This window comes from Cinclus cinclus, chromosome 19, assembly GCF_963662255.1.
Source record: "Cinclus cinclus chromosome 19, bCinCin1.1, whole genome shotgun sequence".
In the NCBI taxonomy this organism is placed as follows: domain Eukaryota; kingdom Metazoa; phylum Chordata; class Aves; order Passeriformes; family Cinclidae; genus Cinclus; species Cinclus cinclus.
This window is the reverse complement of record NC_085064.1, coordinates 8,450,139-8,464,654: the sequence shown is the minus strand read 5'-3', so window position 1 is coordinate 8,464,654 and position 14,516 is coordinate 8,450,139.

Sequence of the window (14,516 nt, the reverse complement as noted above, 5' to 3'; positions counted from 1 at the left end):
GGCTCCCAGTGCAGCAGGACAAACACAGCCTCTGGAATAGGGGGTAGAGTTGGATTGCTCTGCATCCAAATAGAAGCATCCCAGGAGTGATTTGGGATTTATTTGTAGTGATTTGCTCTCTGAAGAAAAGAGTTACTCAGGACCCTCTCTGCTTTTTTTTATAATGATCTCAGACACACAGGGGTGAATCAACACAAAATAAGTTCAAAGCTTGCCGCCTCTCAGATGTGGGAGAAGCTCTCTGGAGTGGATCAAGGAAGTGATGAGGCTTTAAATAAAAGCTACTAAAATGCTCTTAAACCCCAATAATTTAATTTATTTGCTTTAGAGAACACATGACCTTGAACAGGGCTGCAAAGAGAAATGTTTCTTGGTGCTTTAGCCTTAATATAATTTACACCATAATCAGAAAAGAGTGGAACATGTAAGGCCACGACTGCAGCTAAATATCCTACAGAAAAACACCCTTAATTAACTTTCTCAGCATGCCCCAGTCCCATTAGCATTAGTTTATAGCTCAGATATTGCACACATGTCAGAATCCTGCACAAACCCCTTGGTTTAGACAAAACAAGAGGAGACATGTAAGCAGTACACAGCTCTAATCCCTGAATTCACTCCATCCAAAGTTCGGGGTTGTTTTTCTTTCAGTTGATGAAATGGAAATTCAAATGTTACTTTGACAGTGCCATAGGAAAGTCTAAAGTAGGGGCTGTAAATAGAGTTTGAGCTGACATTTCAGCTTAGAAGTTAGGGGAAGGAACGAAGCCAGCACGAATACTCACTTGAATCTTGAGGGAAAACTTAACATTTAAGAGACTTTTTTCCCCCTACTGATATTGTAATTTGTAAAGCCACATCTGAAGGCCATTTGTTTTGGCACTCAAGATATCAATTCAAAACACACTCAGAAAGCTCTTTTCTTAACCCATCTCTCCATCCCCTCCTTTGAATTATTTGCAGTGATTCCTGAAACAGGTTGGAAATGAAGCTGTTTACCAGTCTGGAAAGATGAAAAGGTTTGATAACAAAGCCTGACTTGCCGAGTTTGGTGTGTGCAGTTGGGAGTGCTCCACATCACTGTTTTGTGTGCTGGCCTGGAGTTTTTAATTAAATCTGATCTAGCGGCCACGGCATCAGCGCTGCTGAGCCAGGCAGGATCCACCATCCAGAGGCAGCTGCTCTCTGTCCAGGGCAGCATCCTGAACAGCCTCTGCAGGGAAGTTTTTATAAGAACCTGCAAAGCAAAGCACTCTGAGGTGGCTGAGACACGGGGTGTGTGTCAGAAAACTCACCACGACTGGAAATTGGGAGAGATGCCCATGGATTTTTCTTTTGCATTCCCTTTCACTTTAGTATTGCAAACAATCATTAATGCTTTTAGTCTTGTGGTAGTTCTGGGAGATATTATCCTCATTTTGTGCATAAGGTCTTGGATGATCCATCTGTCTAGGGAGGCACTGGTTTATGCTGGGAAACATTTGATCAAGCCAGGCTAGCAAAGAGGAGCCTCTGGGAAGTTACTCAAGCTGGCAGCCACATGAAAGGCAGTGCTTGTAGGAAATCACCCTGATTTTCTGCTCTCTGTGCTCCTGAAGCTTTGTGTTCCAGAGCCCCGGGGGGATCCCACTGGGTGCCCACTCTGGGCTGTTCAGATTGCTGTGACAAATGCTCTGTGTGCTCCTGCTCGTTTACTCTGCTCCTGTTCATCTCCTTTCCTCTTTCGATTCCTCTTGCAATGAACCTATGTTCAATGGAAAGAGAAATCGGCAGCAAAAGCAGAGAGGGCAGCAGGGGACGGGAGATTCTGCCTCTGTGCTCAGGTGAGACCCCACCTGCAGAGCTGCCCCAGCCCTGGAACCAGCACTGGAAGGAGCTGGAGCTGCTGGAGAGATCCAGAGGAGGCACCAGGGGGATCAGAGGATGGAGCAGCTCTGGGATTGTTCAGATGGAGAGGAGAAGCTTCTGGGTTACCGAACTGTAGCCTTCCTCTGCCTGAAGAGGCCAACAGGAAAGGTGGAGAGAGAAGATTTCCCAGTGCCTAGAGTGCCAGCACAAGAGGGAATGCCTTCAAACTCAAAGAGAGAAGGTTTAGATGGGATATTGGGCAGGAATTGTTCCCTGTGAGGGTGGGCAGACCCTGGCACAGGGTGGAATTCCCAGAGCAGCTGTGGCTGCCCCTGGATCCCTGGCAGTGCCCAAGGCCAGGTTGGACACTGGGGCTTGGAGCAGCCTGGGACAGTGGGAGGTGTCCCTGCCATGGCAGGGGTGGGACTTGATAATATTTTAAATCCCTTCCAACCCAAACTATTGTATGATTTTAAGAAGCTGTGACAGCAACACCTACAGCTTCCTATCTGTAGCTCTAGGTGTATTTTCAGAACTAAAATCTCTTTTACTGTGAGTTTTATTTACAGTTTGAGCTCTTTTTACACTCTGCAGACACACTGCCTAGGACAACCTGTGCTTCTTTTCAGAGCAGCACCTTGAGCAGCCTCTGGAAGGTGTTGTTCATTGTGCTCTAGGTGGCAATTCCTTCAAATCCCAAAGGATTTGTTAACTACCTAAAAAACCACCAAAGTCTTGTCCTCATTAATTTAATTCTGCTCTGGCCTGTCCTCTCTAAGGGAATACACTTGTCTGTCCAAGCTGCAAAGGAAGTGGATGGTTTCCATCAGGCTATAGGTCACATCATTCATTCTGCTGCCAGTTTCCCCTTTGTATTGGTGATTGCAAATACATTTAACTTTCAAGTGAATTTCAAAGGAAAAGGCACTGTTAAATATTCTACTTCCATGGGGACAGCAAAGATTTCAAGCATTTTCACCTCATTTTCACTTTTGAGCACAGGTAGTATGTTAGGAGCTCCCTGAAGTCGGAGGAGCTGGTCTCATTTAGGCTTGAGAGCACCCAAGTCACATTCTCTGCTGGTTAAAATCCTCTGTAAAGTTAATGTGAGATACTTCCTTACAGGTTTTTCCCCCTCAGCTGCCTCCTTCTCATGCCATTTCTTATCCAACTCTTTATCTACTATTTTTCTCTTTTGACTCTTTTCCCAGTAAGTTCAAAGCAGCCTTCATTCCCAAGCCTTCATTCCAGTTACCATGACTTTTGGCTTTGCAACTCGAGGCTTTTAGCCTTCATAAAACACTTGACATTTTTAGTCAATGGAAACAAGGACAATGAAAACATCAACACATTGATGGGGCTTCAAAAGAGTGCTGTGGCACAATACAATGTCTGACTGCTTTTTGGAACACCTACCTTTATTCCAGGTGATTCTAGATTCTAAACCCACAAACAGCTCTTTCTCAGGATGTTGTTATTCCATGAGTTGATGTGCTCCACCACTGCTTCCTCTGAATTTTAATGATGTGCTGTTTGTGAGTCTTTCAGTATCAGAGAGTTCAGCGCTGTCCTGGCAGCTCATCCATCATAGATCTGTGGATGCACTGATCTCCCATCTTACTTCAGCAAACAAATATGTTACTGCATCTTTCATGAAAGAGAAACACACCGAGCACTCTCAGCCCTGTGCAGAGTTCTTCCAATTCTGCCTTAAGTATCCCAGTTTAAAGTAAAACATGTCCCACTGGGATTGCTTTTTGTTTTTTAGGAGGTGGGTGGAGTTATTTCTTTGCACTGCTGCGATGTGTTTCTGCCATCCCAGGAAGTAAGAAGTTTCTTTCCCAAAGTCCATGGATTTTTTTGGCAAAGGAATAAATTTTTGTTGGGTAAATGTGGATGTTGATGTCATGTGGGACTTTACACCCCTCTGGTCACCCTAAATGTCCCTCAGTACTCCAGGCTATGCCCCAGCATGGCTCTGTGTGGGCACCACTAACAATTCACCCCCACAGACCAGCCAGCAGCAGAATAATCCACAATTATCTTCATTTTCCCCTACTAAGAAAAACTCAGCAAACATTCTGGTGTTAATTCATGTGTCTGGCTCCATGTCTGGGTCACAGCCCAGACATTCCCAGTCTGGGGAGACCCCGAGGATTTCCCACCTGCAGGGCTGGAGTGTGGATGACATCCATGAGTGGGATCTTGCAGGATCTGATTCACTCTCTGCAGGCACTCCAGGAGGGTGGAATGGGATCCTGCTGCCTCCTGCCTTTCTGGCTCCTGCTGGCCTGAGAGTCCTTGAAGCACACTCAGATGTCCCCTAGGGAAGATCTTCTTCACTATTAAAATAAACAGATGTCCTGGTGGCTTCTGATATCATAAGTATCCTTTCCTGTGAACTCATTCTACTATAAATAGTAGGCTCATGTCTATTCAAAGAGCTCTTTTATTCCCCTCTCCTCCTTTCATCCCACATCCCTGCTGGTTTCTGGGATCTCTTACATGTGTAAAGGACATTGCTTTCCCTGTGGTTATGTCAGCACATGGAGCTGCTCCTAATGGGATTTCAGGGCCATCATATGAGTCTGGGATGTGCCTGCTCAGGGCTGTCATGTGTCTATGTTAAGAGCTCTGACAGCTATAGGCTGGTGGAGTGCAGCTTTAGGCATGACCACATCCATCAGTGCAAATATGAGGTTGGATTCCCAGCTGATGTGACACAGAGGTATAAGAAACCATTCATTGCAAAACCTTTCCAGGCAAGGAACTTGCTGGTGGGCAGGGCTCTTCCTTCTGGGCAGCTGTTTAAATGGAGGAAAAAAAATTAGGGATGGAGTGAGAATAATCCATGACCTTGTTCTCTTTAAACTCACACAGTCACAGGTGAAAATTGCCTGATGCTCTATTTTTTTCCAGAATTAGCTGTTAGAAACACTGTTAGAACCAGCTCATCTAGGAAGGACCATGGGATTGTGACAAAGGCACCAGACATCTGGACAGAATCCTGCCTGTGCATTTGAGGTCCTGAAAACCTTGCTGTCTTACCAGTGTGGATTCAGGATACAGCCTGTACGAGTGCAAGCTCCTGGATTTTGGCTCCAGGTTGGATGTGATGATCTGGGAGGTCTTTTCCAGCCTTGCTGACTCTGTGGCCATAGAGGGGCATTTCCTGAGGCTGGAGTTACATTGGCCTTTGGGGTGCACATCTGCTTTGGGAGACAGACCCTGGCTGATGGCACAGGGCCGTGGCACTGCAGAGACCTTGCCCTGAGCTCAAAAGGAGGTTGTCAAGCTAATCCATCATCACCCTTCCCTTCCCACTTCCCTGTTTTCCTTGGGAGGGATCTTTGTATTGCACAGTAAAACACTTGCTGGTCAGGGCTCTGTTAAATTCTTTCTCTCTTTGGTAGTTTTGGAAACTTCTCTTGTGTACTTTGCTGCGACCTCTCTCTACTGAGTCACCTTATTCCCATCTCTCTCCAGCCATATTTTTCCCTGGACTGTTCTGCTTTCCAGCACATGCTTCCAGGCACCATTTTCTCCAGTTAACCAGCCCTGATCTCTGCTCCCAGCCCACCCACTGACAAATGCAGCTGCCTTTGGGAGTACCTGCTGCCCTGACTGAGCAGCTTCCACGCAGACAGACAATCGCCTGGGGAGCATCAGTGATCCTCTCAAAATGCTGGGAGGAATATCAAATCCTCCTGTTCTCAGTTAGGAAATAGCCTCCTACTAGAAGGAGAAATAAACACTTCACTTACAGGCAATGTGTTCGTTTTTTGTGCCTTCTAGGGGCTCATTCTCCTGGTACTGGCCTTAGGGACACATAAATCATTAATTTAACTTGATATGTGTATTTTCTTGTCTTCTATTTTCAGGGCAGTGAACATGCTGGCATTTATCCAGCCAGCCTCCCCACAGCAGTGCAGTCATTTTGTTTCTGCTCTCTTGAATGCAGCATCTGTACATTTGGTTACATTATGACCAAATTATGGTAATGGTGAAATTATTCCTTTAACCTCCTTTGAGTCCAGGCTCGGAAGAATAGTTTGATTTATCTGCTTCATGGGTGGTACTTCAGGCAGTTAATTAACCCATGTATAAACTATGTTATTTACCTTGACTGTCTCTTTGTGTTTGCCAATAACATTTAATGATTCAAATTGAATTGGCCAGAGAAACGGAAGAATGTTCTCAGTGCTTTATTATCCTCTAATAGGACATTCCAGGTTTGTACCTTCATAGCAAATCACGTTCCAGTCCTAAACCTAATAATTGTGGCCACAGGATTGAGACTACAGCTGATAAATTAGAACAAGTAGTAAAGATGTGGTGCTAAACTTGACAGGTGCTCTACTCTGACCAGATGGAAGCAGCCAGGAATGGAGCACTCCTGGTTTTTAGCAGAAGGAACCAAAGCTGTGTGAGATGTCAGGAGCATGTCAGGTCACGCTCCCTCCCAGGCTCCTACAGGGAAGCAGCAGCAGCCTGAAAGACTAAGATGTAATTCCCTGTCTTAGGGAAAATCATGGAAGTAAATCAGGCTTCATTTAGCAAAATCATGTGACTTTATTCTCACATTTTAGCTTGTACCAGCATTAAGGAAAAGAGCAGCTCTGTAAAAGAGCAGTGGCTGCTTCTTACAGTGAAGTGCCAAATGAGTGTTTGGGAAGAGAGTCTTTCTTACATGGTAATAAAGTAGAGATCTACTGATGTAATGGGAACTGAACTGAGCTGGAACTCTGATCTCTAAGTATCAAAGTTTCCTCTAAAGTCCAGCTTGTGAAAGAGTAGTTCCCATGACCCTCAATCAAATTTAACCCTTCAGAAAAAAAAAATAAACTGGAGGAGGCAGATTTCTTCGTACATGAATTGAGTCTCTAAATCCAACCTGTGAGGTGTCTGCTTCTGATTGTTTGTCCTCAGGATGGGGCTGCAAATAGTCCTGCCTTGAAAAATGTCCCTGGCTTTGTGCAGCTAAAGAGGCCTCATCCTTCTGACAAGTGTGCTTCACATCATTAGAAAAAGCAATTTTGCCAGCACAGCTCTCAGAAGTTCCAATCGTCAGTAAGGCTGCCTTAGAGTGGATAATGAAAAGATCAAACTCCATTTCTTTTAATCTCTAAGACTGAACTTCTTAGAAATGAGTAGGAAATTGTTCATGTCATCAGAATGAAGAGCAGCTGAAGTGGATGGGATTGTTCACCTGGAGCACACTGAGGGCACTGGGATTGTTCACCTGGAGCACACTGGGGGCACTGGGATTGTTCACCTGGAGCACACTGAGGGCACTGGGATTGTTCACCTGGGGCACACTGAGGGCACTGGGATTGTTCACCTGGAGCACACTGGGGGCACTGGGATTGTTCACCTGGAGCACACTGGGGGCACTGGGATTGTTCACCTGGAGCACACTGAGGGCACTGGGATTGTTCACCTGGAGCACACTGGGGGCACTGGGATTGTTCACCTGGAGCACACTGAGGGCACTGGGATTGTTCACCTGGAGCACACTGAGGGCACTGGGATTGTTCACCTGGAGCACACTGAGGGCACTGGGATTGTTCACCTGGAGCACACTGAGGGCACTGGGATTGTTCACCTGGGGCACACTGGGGGCACTGGGATTGTTCACCTGGAGCACACTGGGGGCACTGGGATTGTTCACCTGGGGCACACTGAGGGCACTGGGATTGTTCACCTGGAGCACACTGGGGGCACTGGGATTGTTCACCTGGAGCACACTGAGGGCAGAGCTCCCCGGGGCTGCAGCTCCTCCCGAGGGGCAGCTCCGGGCTCTGCTCTGGGCCAGGGACAGGAGCCAGGGAACGGCTGGAGCTGGGCCAGGGCAGGCTCAGGCTGGAGATGAGGGAAAGGTTCTTCCCTGAGCCAGAGGGTGCTGGGCACTGCCCAGGCTCCCCAGGGAATGGTCCCGGCCCCGAGGCTGCCAGAGCTCCAGGAGCGTTTGGACAGCGCTGCCAGGGATGGACAGGGGGGGATTGTTGGGGGGTCTGGGCAGGGACAGGGGCTGCACTGGGTGATCCCTTCAGTCTCTTCCAGGTCAGGGTGTTCTGTGGCTCTGTAATTCTCTTCAACATTCAAGTTTCTCCCTGACAAGAATTTTTGGGAAATGTGGTAGTTTAGGTGTAGGTGGACCATCTTTTGCTCCTGTTATTCTGAGGTAAAATAACAGTTATTTATTCAAGATAACCACAAAAAGCAGTGAAGTTCATTGTGGGAAGGACCAATTTTGCTGTAACAATGGCAGCAGTCCCCTAAGTGACTGGAACTGTGCCAGTTTGGCCAAAGAGACAGAGCAGTTTTTGCCTGTAGAGAGAACAGCGAGAACCATCCAGCACGCTCCCGAGGAACCTCCCAAAACCTCGTGTTAGACTGGATATGATGAGCACGGCCCCAGCCCCAAGGCATCTGCACAACTCCTGGCTTCATGGTCTGGCACCCTCGTGGTGTCTGGCTGCACGGAGCGGGCTCCCAGGAGGATCCAACTGGGTGCCTGGGCTCCAGCTCCTTCCATCCAGGACATGCCATCTCCTCTTCGTCATCACTTGCACTGTCTCAGTCCCCCACGAGTTCAAAAAGAGGGGAGAAACAAAGGCAGACAGCAGGGGGAGAAAGTCCTTTTCGATTTAGAAACCAGCTAGGTGCCACGAATTCTACCAGAAGATCCAAATAAGACCCAAGAGAAGGGAATCATCACCCTGACATAAACAATTGCATATCCATTTGGAACGCGTCCCTTTAGCTGGAGAGGTTTTGGGATTACTCTGCTCTCAGAGCTTGCCAAGGCCATGGGTGAAAGGGCAGCCTGGGGAAAAGGATTGTTTGAGTCTCCTTGCTAACAGCACTTCAGAAATAATGGGCTGTGAGTGATGCAGAAGGTTTGACCGAGCATGTAGATCATTCATCGTCTGATATGGAGTCTTTATTTGCACAAGGTCAAATTAACACAGAGACAAATGTTGAAAAGTGTTGAATGTGCCTTCATGTCCCTCAAAAAATGGTTTAACTGGGTAAATTAAATTTTCTTCTGAAGGCACTTGAAGTCTGGCTGGGACTTGATTGATAATAACACAACTGGCCTATGGTAGAACTGCTTTCAAACTGTCATGTGTTATCAGGTACTGCAGAATAAATTTTGGTGGAGTTTCTAAGCAGCAAAAATCAGCTTTGAAAATGCAAAAAAACCATCCCTCTCCCCAAATGTTTAAAACTGAAATACAGTACTTCCCTATAGGTTTTATAATCCTCTTTTCTTGGTTTTGAAACACATTAAATGAATCTAGCACAATGCCTGACATCTCAACAAAACTGATTGACCTTACACAGTGGGGCTTTTCAAGTTCCAAAAATTAATTAGGATTTGTACTTTTCTTTCTAATTTTAAATAGGAAGAGCATGAAATTAATTTAATGTTTTGAATGAGCAGCAAGGAGAGGTCAGGGCAGAAAGACTCAATTTTTCATTCATTTCTGCATAGGGAAAAATAATCAGACAGGTCTTCTCCAGCAGCAAAGTTCATTGAGGAGCATTCAAATTCATAGTGCAGTTTGCCTGCTTTTAGTAATGCTGACAAAAGTATGCACAGGGTTTTGAAGGAAAATGCTGAAGTGATCTTGCCTAAAAATAATTTCAAAATAAATTTCAGCTTTTAACCAGCTCAGTGTGGTTTCAGAAAGCATTGCACACAGGGAATGGAAGGGGAAGGGGAAGGGGAAGGGGAAGGGGAAAGGGAAGGGGAAGGGGAAGGGGAAGGGGAAGGGGAAGGGGAAGGGGAAGGGGAAGAGGAGTGGAAAGAGGATGGAGGCAGCAGTAGGGAGCAAGCTGGGTAAAAGCAAGACCTTCCTAAATTGTCCAGAAGAAACTCAGATTGTCTGATGACACTGGAAACTTCCCACCCTTACACAACTCTGAGCAAGTTCTCTCTCAGAAACTTGTCATAACACAGTGACTTTAATGGTGGTATCTTCATTTCCTTATCCTGGAAAGTCATGAGAGTCACCATCGAGTCTGCATTGTCACCATGGGCTGGGGCTGACCCTGCTCCCCAGCACTGACCCTAATGCTGCCCTGCTGGCTTGGACCTGCTCCTGCCGTGGCCTCAAACCTCATCCACCACCATGGATTTGTGGTGCTGGGAGCTCCTGGTGGAGCCTGGCCACAACCCCTGGCCTGTCCTGCTCCCCTTGCTTAGGGATGGAGAGGTCCCTGCTGTTCCAGCCTCAGGATTCTCCTGCTGCCCATCCCTTTGGGAGCAGCTGACATTTCGGAGAGGGCTACAAAACACTGGATACCTGTGCCAGTGTGTCCATGACCTTGTGGACACATGGAAAGGTTTGCTTGCAGTAGCAGGGAACCAGCCTTGATCCTTCCTGGCTGAATGTACATGAAGAGAAAGGAGATGGAGTGAAGGCAAATTCTGAATTACTCGGAATGTTCTAAAGAAATGCTCAGTGAAATGAGGGCACTGACTATTGAGAAGTACCCCTTTAAAAGTGTGTGCTTAATAAATTCTTCCTGGTGAGATTACGGGGTTTTTGGGAATAACTCTGGCTTGCTTAGAAAGCAAAAACTCTGGAGAGGGGATTGGCAGGAGCTGGTTTTGCTGTTAGCCTTGTTCAGGTTGCTAAGCTGATTAAACGAGGCTTTGGATAACGTGTGTCATGTCTCAGCACCGGGGGATGAAGTGTTTCATGGCTTTCAGGAGCCAGAGCAGACTTAGTGACATCATAACAACTCAAATTTCACTTGGAAGCAGCTCACCTTTGCCTCCTGCTCCGTGCTCCTGCCAGCTCTGTCCTCCAAAGCCATTTCTGTCCATAGGCCCTGTGCCCCAAGTTCCAGCGGGGACTGGGAATGCAGAATTAAGGGCTGCTACTCTGTATTTTACTGCATGGAAAAGCTTTGATGCTTCACAACTGAGAAAGGGGGAAGAAAGCTCTGAGCAGGGAGTTATCCCCTCCAACAAGCCAGGAAACACTGGGGACAATCACATCTCATTCTCTTCAATATCTTGAAAGAAGTTTTTTTTCCAGGGAAAATGAGATGTTATTATTTGTATTTAATTATTTATTTATTATTATTATTATTCTCTTCTTAATTTAAAGTGTCTTCAGATTGGACATTGCAAAAGAGATCTGATTTTCTTCTCCAGGCACAAGGCAACAGCTCAGCCTCACCCCCTGATTTGGGTGATTGGATCACTGTAAATGTCATCTGCAAAGTGGAAACACCTTCAAGCAGAAGGAAAGTGAACATTCCTTGTCTCTCCACTGTGGAGCAACCTCATGGTTGAGGCACTGCCCAAAGGAGGGACAGCTCTGGTGTTCAGACTGCTCAAGTGAAATGAAAAATAAAGATAAATGAAATTTGACAATAAAAGTGAGATTCAAGTCACTAAGTTTTCTCCTTCACTACAGAATACCTCAAATCTTCATTATTTAGTGTGCAGGAAGGAAGGAGACAAACAGTAGATTAGAAATGAAAAAAAAAATGGTGGTGTCTTCCTCAAAAAAGAATAATTATTTTAAATAAGGTGCTTGGCAGAAAGGCCATGCATGACCTAATCTAGGAAGTATGTAATTATTTAGCTACACTTATCTCCCAAATGCTATTTTAAAATATGAACCTCCTGGTAAATTAGGAATAAAGACCAGTGCTGAAGGTCACTTGGTGACACACTGCTGGCCTGTGCAAGACTCACAGGATTTGCTGTGCAAGAAATCCATGGCTGCTAAGCAGATTTTTGTACAGAATGGATTGTATTTGCCAAACTGGACTGGGCTTCAGAATCATAACCAAAATGAAAAGAAAAATCCTGCAATTACAGGCCTACACCCATTTCTGTGTGAGTGTTTTGTACATAATTGATGTGCACATTTTATCTACTGGAAATGGAGTGAAACCAGCAGCTCAAAGAGGCCACCAAAGCACTGTTGGCTCCTTTCAATGTTCATGTGTTGTTTGCCTGTAATAAATTCACTGAGAACGTGCTTTATTTTGTTAATTCTTCTCTTTTAATGTGTTTACAGAGCTCTGCAGTTGGACAAAAAGATTCATAAAAAGCCAAATTGAGATATTTCTCAGAGTTTTTTTCCAGTGGAAAGGTCGGGGTCTGTTTTTTCTGCTTGTTAATCACTTATAATGAAAAGATACTTTCCCTCTGATCCAGGAGTGTCTCACTTGCTCTTTGTACTTGTGACAGAAAAGGCAAGTTCACAACTCACTGCTGGGTTTTGAGACTTGATTGTCTGCTTAGGCTGACTTAAGCTAGTCATTTCACAATGATTATTCCTGACTTATCCTGCTCTTTCTGAGGGAAGAATCAAGATGGGTGATATTTGGTTAAGCAGAGACATGTGGAGGGGGAGAAAAAAAGCAGGAAAATAGGCTTAGAAAGCCAGTACTCCCTTAAATACTTGTGATCAGACCTCAGTGCAGTCACCTCACCTGCCACTGCACCAAGCCTCCATCAGTCAGAACAAATCACCCGAAAATGAGATTATAACCCTCTGCTGTTTTTTAAAATACTTTTATCCAAGAAATGCAAAGCTGAAGGAATTCTTTGCTGGAAGACTCACAATCCCCGGAGCGATCTGCATTGTGTGTATTTCCCCACAATCATTTTCATATGAGTATTGGAATGCTTCATAAAATCCCTCCATTTGCCTTTGGGGGTGTTCCAAAACTCTTCCAGAAACTCTAAAGTTTCAGGGATTTTCTTGGGATTATTTTGACTTCAAGTGGAACGTGCCTCGCTTGACTCCAGACAGAAGAGAAATAAAGTCAGCCCGTGTGGGTAAACACAGCTCTTCCCCTGGGAATTCTGTGCTGGAGGAGCCTGGGAGCGTCTGTTTGTGCACAAGAGAGGCCCCTTTGTCACTCAGGTCAGCAAATCATTATCATGATATGGAAAAATTATTAAAGCACGAGGAAACGAGTTTATAGCGCGAGGAATTTCTTTGCCTAAAGGCAGTTCAGTGGCCAGTGGTTTTGCTGCAAACAAGGATGTCCTTGTCAGAGCTGGGTTACAAAATGGAAAAAAAAAAAAAATGGGGAAGGGGGAAAGATGTGTGGGAGGAATGACACACAACTGAAAATTTCAGTGCTGGTGAAGTCTAGGATGGTGTGTGTCACAGGTGAGGGACATTCCTTGCCTGCCAAGAGCCAGCTGGGAAAGAGACTCCCAAGGAGAGGATGTGACTCCAGCATTTTTAAACAACGTACCAAAGCCACTGTTTCACCAAAAGAAGGAATGTTCACTGTTTCCTCTATAAGAAGGAATGAGGCTCAATCATCCATAATTCCATAACAGGAAAGGGGATGGATTTTCAGGTAAAACTGACTCTTGGAGATGAAAAAATTTTCCTTTGAAGAAGACACATCAGCAAGGGATGGAAATATTCACCTGCTGGAGAGATCCAGAGGAGGCACCAGGGGGATCAGAGGATGGAGCAGCTCTGCTGGGAGGAAAGGCTGGGACAGCTGGGATTGTTCACCTGGAGAGGAGAAGCTTTGGGGTGACCTCAGGGTGGCCTTGCAGGGCTTGAAGGGGCCTGACAAGAAACATGGAGAGAGACAATTTACAGGGGTCTGGAGTGCCAGGACAAGGGACCCCGATTTCAAACTGCCAGAGGGCAGGGATGGATAAATGGGATATTGGGCAGGAATTGTTCCCTGGCAGGGTGGGCAGACCCTGGCACAGGGTGCCCAGAGCAGCTGTGGCTGCCCCTGGATCCCTGGCACTGCCCAAGGCCAGGTTGGACATTGGGGCTGGGAACAGCCTGGGACAGTGGGAGGTGTCCCTGCCATAGCAGGGGTGGAACTTGTTAATCTTTAAGGTCCCTTCTCACCCAAACCATTCCATGATTCTGTAATCTGAAAAGGGGTTTTTTGTTGCTTTTTTTTTTTCCTGCAACCTTTCAAAATATTCACATATTTAGCCAGAAATCCTTACTAACACTCATTTTGAAATACTTTTTCATACTCCTCAAGATGAAAACAGATGAAATTATTTTTTAAATTATCTTATTTCTCTACTGAAAAATTGTAAACCACTCTGCACAGGGAAATGGCATTTTTTTCACTGTACCAGGAATTGAAACTCATCAAGCAGAAGGTAAAACTTAGTGAGTGATCAACAGAAGCAGAGAAACATCCAAGTTGACTCTTGGCTCCCCAGTGCAGATGAATGGCCCTATCTAATTCCCTAAAGAGCTCTGTAATGCTGTGCTGATTGCCTGAAGGGTGAAGTGGAAAGAACCTTAAAGTCCTTCATCACAGGAATAACCAGAACAAATTATAAAAAACTTAATAAAAAGGCTTTTCAGTCATATGTTAAGAAATTACAATTGAAACATTCTGAAGGAGATTAAAGTTTCTCTTTAAAGTCTTGCTCCTGCAGAATTCGCTGGTCTCAAGAAAAAAATGGGGAAAAGATATACAGATATGAATAAAAAACATCTCCTCTTTGTTCAGCAGTGGATTATGTTACGAGATAAATTTTGGCAGCCGAGTCATTTTTCACCGGAACGGCTGCAGCTTTCACCTCTTATCCCAAAATACGTGTAAAAGGATTCCAGAGCTTCAGTACTTCTATCTGAGCTGTATCTTCTCTTTCTTATCACAGACTAAACTACTGAATAAGC